Raw genomic sequence first — 14,514 nt, forward strand, 5'->3', positions numbered from 1 at the left:
AAGGCGTAGGGAATGTCACTTTTCAATTGAATCAGGGGAATGCAATGCATTTACAAGATGTATTATATGTACTTGATCTCAAAAAAAACCTGGTGTCCATTTCAGCAATGGAAGACAAAGGCTACAACGTGGCCTTTAGCGATGGCAAGGTACGTGTATGGAAAAAGAACTTTAAAGATGCTTTTACTCTTGAATTTCGAGTTAATTCATTATATCAGGTTGGAGGAAGTCTGTTGGGTGTCATGTCTTGTGACACATCTCTTCAGTCTGAACTATGGCATGGGAGGTTTCCTCACTTTCATTATAAAGCTCTACCAGATGTGAGAAAAATGGTGACCGGGATGCCCGAGTTCAGATTAGAGCAAGAAGGTGTATGTCCAGGATGTGCCGAAGGAAAGCTCAAAAGGGGACCATTCCCCTCAAGCCAAAGCAAGACCTTTGATATATTGCAGTTGGTTCACTCAAACATATCTAGTATGATGCCTGTGAACTCCTTGGGAGGATATTTATATTACCTCACTTTTACAGATGATTATTCTCACAAGACTTGGATATACTTCTTGAAAAAGAAGGATGAAGTGTTCTCCTGGTTTCGGCACTTCAAAGCCTTGATCGAGAATCGGACCAAAAAGAAGATCAAGATCTTAAGGACTGATAATGGGACTGAATATGAATCCAATGAGTTTCATGACATTTGCAAAGAGGATGGCATTAAGAGGGAGACTACTACACCATATACTCCTGAGCAGAATAGTGTGGCGGAAAGGAAGAACTGTACTATTGTGGAAGTTGTCCATGCTATGCTCCATGATCAAAGACTTCCGAAGTTTCTATGGGCCGAAGCTGCAAATATCGTTGTATATGTACAAAACCGATGCCCTCATCAAGCATTGGGTTCCAAGACTCCCGAGAAATGTTCACTGGTAAGAAACCTGACGTATCTCATCTTAGAATTTTTGGAAGTCCTGTTTATTTTCATGTGCCGAAGGAGAAAAGGAATAAACTGGATGCATCTGGAAAGAAAGGAATCTTTGTGGGCCATAGCGAAAACACTAAGGGCTTTAGAATCTATGTGGTTGGTCAAAGGGAAGTCGAATTAGCCATGATGTCACCTTTGATGAAGATATGGCTCTTAGCAAAGTTGACAATCTTCCTACTCTAAGAGGATCTAAAGAAGCTGACACCAGGGAACCAAAGGAAAAGGAAGATGAGACGATGCCCGATGTGGAAGAACCTATGGATCCTATTGATCCTACTCCGCAAGAGCCTTCCTCTTTTAGAAAGAGGCCTTCATGGCTTAGAGGGACACTTGATGATGTTGAAGGGACACATTGCACCCAGAGGAACCTTCCGTGAAAGTAAGAAGCCGAACAGGTATCAGGAATACCTGACCATCATGAGCACGATCATCCAAAATGAGCCTTCGTAATTCACAGATGCTATCAAGCATCAAGTATGGAAGGATGCTATGACCGAGGAATATGAGTCCATCATCAAAAACGATGTTTGGGATGTGGTCCACGGACCCCAGGACAAAGTAGTTGTCACTTCGAAATGGCTTTACAAGATAAAGCATGCAGTTGATAGAAGTGCAGAAAAGTATAACCCTCGTTTTGTCACTCGTGGCTTCTCCCAGAAGGAAGGTATAGACTATGACGAGATATTTGCACCTGTTGCCCGATATACCACCACCCACTTAATCATAGCCCTTGCTGCTTCACAAGGATGGAACCTACATCAGATGGATGTCAAGACTGCGTTCTTACATGGTTCGATCAAAGAGGAGGTCTATGTGGAGCAACACGAAGGATTTGAGATTTATGATCAAGAATCTCATGTGTGCACGTCGAAGAAGGCCCTCTATGGGCTAAAGCAAGCACCCCGAGCGTGGTATGAGAGGATCGATAGCTACTTGATGAAGTTGGGATTCACTAGGAGTGAAGCCGACCCTAACCTTTACTTTAAGGTTGTAGATGACAAGCCTCTCATACTAGTGCTATATGTTGATGACCTCTTTCTAACAAGTGCAGACCCTCTCATTCACAAATGTAAGAGGGAGTTGGCTTCTGAGTTCGAGATGAAAAACCTAGGACTTATGCACTATTTCCTAGGACTGGAAGTCTGGTAAAAACCAAGGGAGATTTTCCTATCTCAAGGAAAATACGTGGTGAAAATATTGGAGAGATTCGGCATGGTGGACTACAAGCCCGTAACTACCCCGATGGAGCTTGACTTCAAGAAGTTAAGCGGTAGTGCTGACGGACCTGTTTTACGAAATGCTACTGAGTATCGTCAACTCGTCGGAGCACTGATGTTCTTGGTGAACCCGTCCGGATATATGCTTTGCAGTCAACACATTGAGTCAACATATGGTTGAGCCTCACCACTCACATTGGATTGGTGCCAAGAATATGTTGAGATATCTTTGTGGCACGATCACTCATGGGTTGAGATACACTGCCAGAGATGTGAGACTAATTGGATATACTGACGCTGACTAGGCAGGCAATGTGGTGGACCGAAAGAGCACTTCAAGGTGTTGTTTCTCTTTGGAACCTGCCTTGATAGCCTGGATGAGCAGGAAGCAGAAGTCGATGGCTTTGAGCACCGCCGAGGCAGAGTACATTGCTACTAGTATGGCCTCCTATGAGGTATTCTGGTTGCGAAAGCTCTTCAGTGCGCTGTTTGGATTTACATTGAATAGCACCGTGATCCTGTGTGACAACCAGAGCGGGATTCGTTTATCAGAGAATCTCGTATTCCATGATCGCTCCAATTATATCAATATCAGGTACCACTATATTCGAGATATGGTGCAATGGGAAGCAATAAGGCTCCAACATATCGGCACAGATGAACAGGTCGCCGACATTTTGACAAAGCCCCTAGGAAACGTCAAATTTTTGACTTTCCGAGAACGACTTGGTGTCATTCAGAGACCCTCTTATGAGGGTCAAGTATGATGTATTGAGCTCTGGGAGCTCCAGGGGGGCGCGGAGTACTTCTTGGAGCGACATGCAACCACAGGACGATTCACCATCCCCTGGTGGTGCACTATGTATAGGGGAAAGGTTCAACCTTCCTCTATGACAACCCGTGGCAACTGTGGAACAAAATGATCAGTTCTCCTGTGGGCCAGGATGATTAGTTCTCCGTGGCGATTGTGGAACAGGATGATTAGTTCTCTTGTGGGCCAGGATGATTAGTTCTCCTATGGGCCAAGATGATTAGTTCTCTGTGGCATGTGTTGGAAAGGATGATTCGTTCTCCTATGGACAAGATGATTCGTTCTCTTGTGGACAGGATGATTAGTTCTCCTGTCGAAGCATCCTACCCATGCAGTCAGGGACTCATGGGAAGTACCTCTCATCTTATCAATGAGCAGGGAAATGAGGTTAGGGACCATAATAGTACTATCGATGGACGCATCGCTGTATCTACCGTACTCCCTATGCTAGGATGACCTCCATTGATCTGGGATCAATGATACTGATTTGGGATCAATGAGAGTGTTATGACACACTCTGAGACTGACTTCGGGTCAGTGGAGGATGGTATGATACATCCTCAATCATCTCTTCTTCTTCATAGTTCAAGCAGAGCAGAGCAAAGTAGGACCATCTATGCAGAGCAGTGCATTTGATGGCTGGGTTAGTAGCGACGATCAGACGAATTGCAGATGGAGTTCTCACTAGTTGAGAGGGAGCGTTAAAATTGGAAACTAGGGCCAAAATCCATGTAGGTCACCTTATTTATAGCTGCTGATATTTTTCCTAGATTCCTCTCGTCGAGAGGTGTAGGATTGATCTAAAGATAATCTGATTCCGACAAGTATTTATGGAGATATGAATTTACTTCTAATTACTTGACAAATTGTCAAGGTCGGCCAGCAGCGAAGTGTGTGGCACACATGCCCAGCGTTTCATATAAATAGAAGAGAGGTTGAGTCATTTGCAACTCATCTCATCACTCATCTTCTCTCTCTCCTACGCATCTAAGAAGCCTCTCTCTCTCACACACGTGTGGCTGGAAAAGAAGACGCAATAGGGCAAGGCAGACGTAGGAAGAAGGACACAGGGGCTGCAGGTCATCTCTTTGACCAGCGTTGACCATCTAGGAGTGCGGATTTGGTGTGGCTGCCTCTCCTAGGCAGGCCGCAGATTTTGGCATGAAAACCGAGGTGATCTGACCTCTGGTTTGACCAGTGTGGGGCAGCAAGTTGACTTCAGTCAACTGCAGTGTGACTACATTTTCAGGGCTGTTTCTTCAGGTTGTTCGAGGGTTAGCTGACCAGAAATTGACCAAACATATTGGAGGTCAATTTCCCCTCATTTGACCAAGTTTGACTTTGCTAATCTAGGGTTTGTTGTTGCTGATATAAAATTACAGAATTCTGATTTTGCACTATTTCTCTCTGCTGAACTATTAAAGATAAAAGAAGATTTGATCAAAGGGTTTCCCCGCATTGGGGTTTGTCCCTGGCTAGCCGCCACATCTTGTGTCTCTTGTCTTGGCTTGTTTTCTATCGATCATTTAATGTTCTATCTGCACTTTACTTTATGTATATGTGATTGCTAATCTATGGGTAATAAGAAGAAAAATAAGTAAACTACTCTAAGCATAGAACATACCATAATTTAACACTAGGCAATCAAAGGAATTGCAGGTTCAATGGCAAAGGAAAGAGGAATGCTGGAAATCAAGGAAGTGATCAACCCTCTAAGAAGGCAAGAAACTCCAGGTATGAATCTAACGTTGTTAACAATAAGCAAGACGAATATTATCTACCAATGGCCCTCTCTACTACGGCTCCCTCGGACTCGCTGGGAAATTGGCTTATTGATAGTGGTGCCTCATGGCACTTCACTGGTTACAAAGAAGCACTCTCTAATCTGGTAGAGAAGGAGACCAACTTGAAAATTGTTCTTGGGGACAACTCAAAATATCCGGTCAAAGGCATAGAGAATGTCACTCTTCAATTGAATCAGGGTAATACAATCCATTTGCAAGAAGTCCTATATGTACCTGATCTCAAAAAGAACTTGATGTCCATTTCGGCAATGGAAGACAAAGGCTACAAGGTGGCCTTCATCGATTGCAAGGTACGTGTATGGAAAAAGAATTTTAAAGATGCTTTCACTCTTGGGTTTCAAGTTGATTCATTATATCAGGTCGGAGGAAGTCCGTTGGGTGTCATGTCTTGTGACACATCTCTTTAGTCCGAACTATGGCATCAGAGGTTTGCTAACCTTCATTATAAAGTTGTACCCAATGTGAGACAAATGGTGACAGGGATGCCCAAGTTCAAAGTAGAGCAAGAAGGTGTATGTCCGGGATGTGCCGAAGGAAAGCTCAAAAGATCCCCTCAAGCCATAGCAAGGCCTCCAATATATTGCAGTTGGTTCACTTAGACACATCTGGTATGATGCCTATGAACTCCCTAGGAGGATATATATATTACCTCACCTTCACAGATGATTATTCTCGCAAGACTTGGATATACTTCTTGAAAAAGAAGGATGAAGCGTTCTCTTGGTTTCATCACTTCAAAGCCTTGATTGAGAATCAAACGAAGAGAAGATCAAGGGGACTGAGTATGAATCGAATGAGTTCCATGACTTTTGCAAAGAAGCTGGCATTAAGAGGGAGACTACAACACCATATAATCTTGAGCAGAATGATGCGGCGAAAAGGAAGAATCATACAATTATGGAAGCTATACGTGCTATGCTCCATGATCAAAGGCTTCCAACATTTCTATGGGTCGAAGCTGCAAATACCACCGTATGTGTGCAAAACCGATGCCCTCATCAAGCATTGGGTTCCAAGACTCCCGAAGAAATGTTCACTGGTAAGAAACCTGACGTATCTCATTTTAGAATTTTTGGAAGTCCTATATATTTTCATGTGCCGAAAGAGAAAAGGAATAAATTTGGTGCATCTGGAAAGAAAGGAATCTTCGTGGGCTATAGTGAAAATACTAAGGGCTATAAAATCTATGTGGTTGGTCAAAGGGAAGACGAGATTAGCCATAATGTCACCTTTGACGAAGATATGGCTCCTAGCAAAGTTGACAATCTTCATACTCTAAGGGAATCTAAAGAAGCTAACACCAGGAAACCGGAGGAAAAGGAAGATGAGATGATGCCCGATGTGGAAGAACCTATAGATCCTATTGATCCCCCTCCGCAAGAGCCTTCGTCTTCTAGGAAGAGGCCTTCATGGCTCAGGGGGACACTTGATGATGTCGAAGGACACATTGCACCCAGAGGAACTTTCTGTGAAAGTAAGAAGCCGGCCAGGTATCAGGGATACTTGACCATCATGAGCACGATCATTCAAAATGAGCCTTTGTCGTTCGTAGACGCTGTCAAGCATCAAGTATGGAAGGATGCTATGACTAAGGAATATGAGTCCATCATGAAGAACGATGTCTGGGATGTGGTGCCCAAACCCAAGACAAAGTCGTTGTCACTTCGAAATGGCTTTACAAAATAAAGCATGGAGCTGATGGAAGTGCTGAAAAGTATAAGGCTCGTTTTGTCGCTCGTGGCTTCTCTCAGAAGGAAGGTATAGACTATGATGAGATATTTGCACCTGTCGCCCGATATACCACCATCCGCTCGATCATAGCCCTTGCTGCTTCGCAAGGATGGAACCTACATCAGATGGATGTCAAGACCGCATTCTTGCATGGTTCAATCAAAGAGGAAGTCTATGTGGAACAACCCGAAGGATTTGAGATTCATGATCGGGAATCTCATGTGTGCAGGTTGAAGAAAGCCCTCTATGGGCTGAAGCAAGCACCCCAAGCGTGGTATGAGAGGATCGATAGCTACTTGATGAAGCTGGGATTCACTAGGAGTGAAGCCGACCCTAACCTTTACTTTAAGGTTGAAGATGACAAACCTCTCATACTGGTGTTGTACGTTGACGACCTCTTTTTGACAGGTGCAGACCCTCTCATTCACAAATGTAAGAGGGAGTTGGCTTCTAAGTTTGAGATGAAGGACCTAGGATTGATGCACTATTTCCTAGGACTAGAAGTCTGGCAGAAGCCAAGGGAGATTTTCATATCTCAAAGAAAATATGTGGTGAAGATATTGGAGAGATTCGGTATGGTGGACTGCAAGCCCGTGACTACCCCGATGGAGATTGACTTCAAGAAGTTAAGCGGTAGTGCTGCCGGACCTGTTTTACAAAATTCTATTGAGTATCATCAACTCATCGGAGCATTGATGTTCTTGGTGAACTCCCGTCCGAATATATGTTTTGCAGTCAACACGTTGAGTCAACATATGGTTGAGCCTCACCACACACATTGGATTGGTGCCAAGAATCTGTTGAGATACCTACGTGGCACAATCACTCATGGGTTAAGATACACTGTCGGAGATGTGAGGTTACATGGATATACCAACGCTGATTGGGCATGCAGTGTGGTGGACCGAAAGAGCACTTCCAAGTGCTGTTTCTCTTTGGTATCTGCCTCGATATCTTGGATGAGCAGGAAGCAGAAGTCGGTGGCTTTGAGCACCGCTGAGGCAGAGTACATTGTTGTGAGTATGGCCTCTTGTGAAGCGGTCTGGTTGTGGAAGCTCTTCAGTAAGTTGTTTGGATTTACATTGGATACTACCATGATCATGTGTGACAACCAGAGCGGGAGTCGTTTATCAGAGAATCCCATATTTCATAATCGCTCCAAGCATATCAATATCAGGTACCACTATATCCGAGATATGGTACAGCGGGGAGCAATAAGGCTCCAACATATCGATACAGATGAGCAGGTCGCCAACATTTTGACAAAGCCCCTGAGAAAGGTCAAATTCTTGACTTTCCGAGAACGACTTGGTGTCATTGAGAGACCCTCTTATGAGGGTCGTGTATGATGCATACATTGAGCTCTGGGAGCTCCGGGGGGCTTGGGGTACTTCTTGGAGTGACATACAACCACAGGGCTACTCACCCTCCCTTAGTGGTGTGCTATGTTCAGGGTGAAAGGTTCAACCTTCCCCTGTGATACCCCGTGGCGACTTTGGGACAAGATGATTAGTTCTCCTATCGAGGCATCCTACCCATGCAGTCTGGGACTCATGGGAAATACCACTCATCTAATTAATGAGTAGGGAAATGGGGTTAGGGACCATTAGTAGTACTATCGATGGACGCATCATTGTATCTATTGTACTCCCTATGCTAGGATGACCTCTATTGATCTGGGATCAATGATACTGATCTGGGATCAATGAGAGTGGTATGACACACTCTGAGACTGACTTCGGGTCAGTGGAGGATGGTATGATACATCCTCGATCATTTCTTCTTCTTCATAGTTCAGCAGAGCAGAGCCAAGTAGTGAAGGGCAGTGCATTTGATGGCAGTGATAGTATCGACAATCAAACAGAGTAGCAGATGGAGTTCTCCCTAGTTGAGAGGGAGTGTTAAAATTGGCAACTAGGGCCAAACTCCATGTGGGTCATCTTATTTATGGCAGCTGATATTTTTCCTTAATTCCTCTTGTCGAGAGGTGTAAGATTGATCTAATGATCATCCGATTCCAACAAGTATTTATGGAGATATGAAATTATTTGTATTTACTTGACAAATTGTCAAGGTCGGCCAGCAGCTAAATGTGTGCCACACATGCCCGGTGTTATCACAAAATCGTGTACTAAGGGCTGCTACTTAGCAAGATTTCATGCAACTATTTCAAACCAGGCTTTAGACTAAGGCTTAGCCTCCTTAGTCAGAGAGGGCTCTCTCACAGATTTTTGATATGGATTAATGATAAGAAAAGATGGCTAACTCTTCATACAGTTCATGAAAATAAAGCTGGTTGGAACAACAAAATAACATCTCTTCCATTGGGCTCATGGAGTCAAATACTTCTGCAGTAAACTATAAACCACTCAATCATAGAAGCCAAGGCATATAATGTTTAACACTCAAAACATCTCTCAAAAAGAACCTCAACTCATAAATATACACAGGAAGTCTGAGCACTAGGTGAATTCAGAGTGATTGCATATTTAGTGAGCTGTAAAATATATAAAGGATAATGACAAAACCACACATATTCTGAGCATTGAACACATGATGAATCTTGGGAAGAAAAAGTAATCCTTATATTACTGTCAAAAAGTCTTTTTACATAAGCTGATAAAAACTCTATTTTTTCATAAATCTCCAACCCCTATTACATCCTAGTCTGATCCCTTTATAGGAATACATTCTTCCCTCTCTAGAGCGAGCTCAAGGGCTCTATTAACTACTCCTATATGCTATTTAACTAATTCATTAATTACAAAAGTGCTGAGCTGTAATTACACAAAATCCTAATCAAACTTAAACACTAATTCCATTCTCCTTGTAACATGATTCTTCTCGGATCCTTGACAGTTGTCCTCCTTCAGTTAGGCTGAGATGGCTGAGCTAAAGATGCAATAAACCAGCTAACCTTGGATGCTTGAAAGCGCTGATGGCTCATTAATTGATCAAAAGATGTGCTCTGTTTTTACGGTCTCTGTCTCCCAACATTCTCCGAAAATGTAGCAGCATGTTCCCAAATCTTTAATAACTCAAAGTATTGAACGCTGCTACCAAATACCATGTCTCCAGATGAGCTGTAGGCTGTATTGATGTACAGGTGTCTCTCTTCTAACATTCCCGGTCAAACTGTTTATTCTGCATTGAAAACATCACCTACAGCAGTTTCGTAGCGCGCTACGAAACTGCTGTGTGATTTAAAAAACACAGTCTTCCTCTAAACTCCTCACAAAATTGAATAGCTGCTGTTGCCATTCTTCAGTTTCTGCTGTAATCTTTGCTTGTGTACTGTTTAGTTCACGGCATTCTTCAGACATGCTAGAATATTCTGCATCAAGTGAACAAAGTTGATAATCCTTTATCCAATTAATAGTACCCATGGAAAAACCGAGTTCATGTAGCATAACACATTCATGATAGCCAGCACATTCCTGTAACAGTACTTGAGATGCATTTGCTGTTAAAGTACTCAACCCTGACCAAAATATATTTGCAGCAAAGGTGCGGAATTCTGAAGGTATATAAACAAGGCAGTCCAATATAACTTTGGCTATAACTCTGAGAGCCTGAGTGTCTTAATCAACCTTCTGAGATCTGTCATTATAATCATATAGAATATGTGGTTTTCCCAAAACCGATGTATGCACAGAAACATCATGACCCTACATCTCCTTTTGCTGCTATTTCTTACAATTAATGTAATTTTCTGTCTTATCCAAAGGCATAAAAGTTGTATATTATGATGCTGGTCTGCCCATCCAATACAATCAACAAGAAGACTTTATCAATTTCTTCTGTTGCCATACACACAAGTCTGAATCATTCCTTGAACTCTTTCGGCTCAAAAGTGCTGTTATTTCTATTTTCTCACTGTACTTGACTCATGCAAATTGCACCTACCCTTTCGTGAGGCCCTGCATACATATCTTATTGACTGTGAAACCCCTGATGCAACCCGACATCAAGCACAAGCATGCTTCGGTGTAACTTCAAGTCAGCAACATGCATTGCCTCCTCTATTTTCGTTGAAGCTCTGGATACACAGCCTTTTGAAAGAGCCTCCCTATTGGATCCTGGTAGATACATGTTTGAGCCAATGCCTAATCCATAGTGAAGGGTTCCATCAATCTCGACCACATATATAGTATGTGTAAACCCATGAAGACTGCACTCAAGTTCTGGCAGCTCATCCAATAAAGATTCTGCAAGTGCTCTAGGATGGGTCTGTAATCTGAATTTTAGTTTTAATAATGCTTTGCAATCCAATAAAGTTGAATCCTGAGAATCAAATGCACCACCAGATCCAGAAAAGACATTTTCCTACACTTCTTCATCATTTTTATTGCATGCCCAAGGTTTAGAACTCGGACTCAGAAGTTCTATCAATGACCTGATGTGTGATACCATCTGAACTTTACTAGAGACAACATATTGGCACCAGTACATCCTCATAATATACCCTCGAAGAAAAGTACATAAAATATGTTGTTCAAATTCTTGAGGTGGTACTCTACAATTCCGCAGCAGAAACAAACATGGCCCATTGTATTCCGATTCCACGGAGCCCAATTCCTCGGCACTATCACAGAAGCCATTCTCTCGAGGAAAAGCCAACAGAGTTGGAGAAGTTGCATAGAGCACAAACCTATGAGCGAAAGCCTGAGATACTGTCTGTAGAATCACATCCTGCCGCTTGCTTTCGCCTTCCATCACTGCAGTAGTTTCGAAGTTCAAATCCGTCGGGACTCGGGAGTATCATAGAGCTAGATGGCTCTTTCGAAAGTTTGTAGCGCGAACGGTAGAATGAGAGAATGAATATGCATAAAGCATGAGGTTTTTCTCGTCATTTTTTGGTTTTATGAAGTTTCATGATATTTTAACACCCTTAAAAACCTCGCTGTACTTGCCCCCTTTTCGCACAACCTCATAGTCTTCCTGATCACTTTTGCAGTGCAAGTAAGGTGAATCGATCTCAAAACCCTCTGCCTTTTCTGTGTCGGTTTCTTGCTGGAGATGCGAAAATTACATGTTGGAAGAGCTGTCGTAACTGAATTATTGAGTTATGAAACCAAAAGGCGCTTCACCTTCTTTGCAATGGGAGGCACCGGCTTAGAACCCGCCTCCATTTGTTTTTTTATTTAATGCAAACTCATCTTTAATGACATCTGTCAATATAACTTCAGCCCTTGCGCCACATCATCAGCAGATGCAACTGCGACCATAACACCTCTCTGTTCCAAAATCTTCCCTAAAGACAATCTGAACGTTATCAATGTTATCTCGATTCCAAAGGGGTTTGCGCACCGAACTACTAACAGATTCTGCACTAATTCCTTTCCAAGGCAATGATCAATCCAATAAATCTGCTCTTCACTGAAAAGCTACCCTAGCTGTTTACTCAAATCCTCTGCTGATGTTAAGTCCTTCAAAATCCGTTGCCAAAACAGAATTGCACAAAAATTTGCTATAAGTGTCTTTGTATGATACGAAGAACCAGCTGATCCATTAGCATCAATGGCATCTTGATCTTCAGTTCTGGAGGCTCTAGCTGCAAGCAAAACCACATGGTCTTTGTCCACATCTTTCACAAATACCTCAATAAGATTTTTATCAACGCTTAGCTTGTTCAGAGTAAGTGTTCCAGATTCAAGGACCTTGAAACACCTCCTAGAATGTCTTACAAACAGCCACTGTTGCTCCAGGGACCGATATGTTGGTAGGAAAACCAAAATGCTATTCTTTAGGTCTTGCTCCTTTTCATGCATATGCATTACCAGATCTCGAATCAGGTAGTGCACTTCCTCATTTATATCAGCTTCATCACGGCCTTCTTTAGATGATTCCAAATCTGATAGACATTCAGGATTCTTTTTAAGAAGTTCAAGTACCTGTTCAAAGTACATCACTTTGCATTGAAAAACAGAACGCTACACTAAGGAACTCGGTAGTGCAATCACTTCAAACTTTTCCCTTCAAATTTAGAACTGATGACAAGCACACATGCAGGAGCTTGAGAACATGCCACCTGTAAAATGCATCCACCCCAGAGCTATTTTGCATGACAATTGCTATGGATTCGAACAAAACCCCAGTTTCGTAGCACGCTACGAAACCACCTAAACAGGTAGCGCTGCGAAACTGCTAAAAAGAATTCATGCGCTGCGAAAACACCCTGTCTTTAAGCTAGGCTAAAAAATTTTGGCAACAGAATTTTCAGTGATAACACCCGGCACATCATATAAGTACAAGTGAAGTTGAGTCATTATAAACTCATCTCATCTCAACTCATCTTCTCTCTCTTCATCTCATTGGCCCAGTGAAAGAGCAGCTTCTCTCACACATGCAAGAAGAAGGATGCATTTTCTATTTAGGGCAGCATTGACTTTCTGGGTAGCGTTGACTTTTCTAGGGCTGCGTTGGCCAAGTGAAGGGCTATTTTGTGAAGCGTTGACCAAGGGCTGATATGTGCATGCTGTTTGAGTGCTACATTGACTGGTTAGGGCTGACTGCAGACTGCTGATCTTTGATTGTTGTTTTGACCGTTGACCAAGGGCTATTTTGGGCTGCCGAAATTTGTTGTTAAAGACCGAGTTCTTCAAGGTTGACTAGAGGTCAATCCAGGGTTGTTTGACTAAGTTTGACTTTGCTGATTTAGAGTTTGTTGCTGTTATAAAATTACAGATTTCTGAATTGTACTATTTCTCTCTGCTGAACTATTGAAGATTAAAGAAGAATTGATCAAAGGGTTTCCCTGCATTGGGGTTTGTTTCTGGCTAGCCGCCACATCTTGTGTCTCTTGTCTTGGCTTGTTTTCTATCGATCTATTAATGTTCTATCAGCATTTTACTTTATGTTTATGTGATTGCTAAACCGTGGCTAATAAGAAGAAATTGAAGTAAACTACACTAAGCATAGAACATACCATAAATTAACAAATTGCATTCAAGTATGGCTGGGGCACTACAAATATTGTAACCAACGTTACTACTTTTAATGGAAAAAGTGGTTTGATCTTTCTAAGAAATAAAAATAGAATTACATGGGGATTTGCCAGTACTATCATACAGAACTCAACCAAGTCAGTCATACATAGTACCACCCAAGGGAGTTGACAAATAGTGCCTATTTTGTGGAACCTGCTGCTGGCTCAAAACAAGCTGGCTAAAATCCACTCAGCTAAACCTTAACCGTCTACATCTATAACAAAGTTCTGGTCCATCCCGGATGCGGGTGCATTGGAGACGTGGTAATGGCATGAGCCATCACGTGGGCAGGTGGCAGGCCTACGACGTCAGGTGGTACCACGCGCAGCGGGATATTAATCCGCTTGAAAGCAGACGGACGAAGGCATTAATGCCTGTCTTCTCGGCTCGAGGGAGGAGGATGGCGTTCGATGCAGCAGAGTGTTTAAAGCAGAGAGGGCTCGATTTGCAGAGGGATATGAGCGATCATTGTGGTGAGGCCCTGCTCCGCTCAGACGGAAATGGGAGTAAGGATTTGAGGTGCGTTCCGCCGGTTTCTGGGCCTGGAAGGAGCACCACCTGCAACAGTGCGGTGATTGTGTTGGTTTTCGTAGCGGTAGGAGCTCAGGGTGCTTGTGTTGGTTTTCATAGAGGGAGAAGTTCAGCAATGCCGAGGGAAAGGCCGCGGATGGGCAGCCGACGAGGGGGAACCAGAGGCAGGGCCCTCCCGCAGCAGCATGATTACAATTCGCCCTCCTCCTCCATCGAAGTAACGTCGCTGCCTCAGAGATTTCAGGGAAGCAATGAGGAGGAGGGTGGGCATGATGGCAGAAGCCCAAATTCTGAAGAAGGACAGATGGAGCTCCCAATGCTTAGGTATCGGCTCCCCTGCCCTCAAGTTAATTCTACACTGGTTGTTTCTATAATGATTGAGCCTGGCGTTACACAGAACATGGAGGCAGAGCCTTTGCCGGATGGGCAGCGCTCCAGCAGAGAGGATTCA

At 43.1% G+C, this 14,514-nt stretch overlaps 1 protein-coding gene across 2 annotated transcripts in view; it reads right to left on the bottom strand.

Annotated features, from left to right (window-relative positions):
* Positions 1–14,514, bottom strand: part of LOC149219542 (uncharacterized) — a 103,651-nt gene that overhangs the window by 87,649 nt on the left and 1,488 nt on the right. The window lies entirely within an intron of this gene.

The sequence above is a fragment of the Pinus tabuliformis genome, chromosome Q, assembly GCF_031772625.1.
Source record: "Pinus tabuliformis cultivar Carrire ecotype Pingquan chromosome Q, CPIR1, whole genome shotgun sequence".
Taxonomy (NCBI): Eukaryota; Viridiplantae; Streptophyta; class Pinopsida; order Pinales; family Pinaceae; genus Pinus; species Pinus tabuliformis.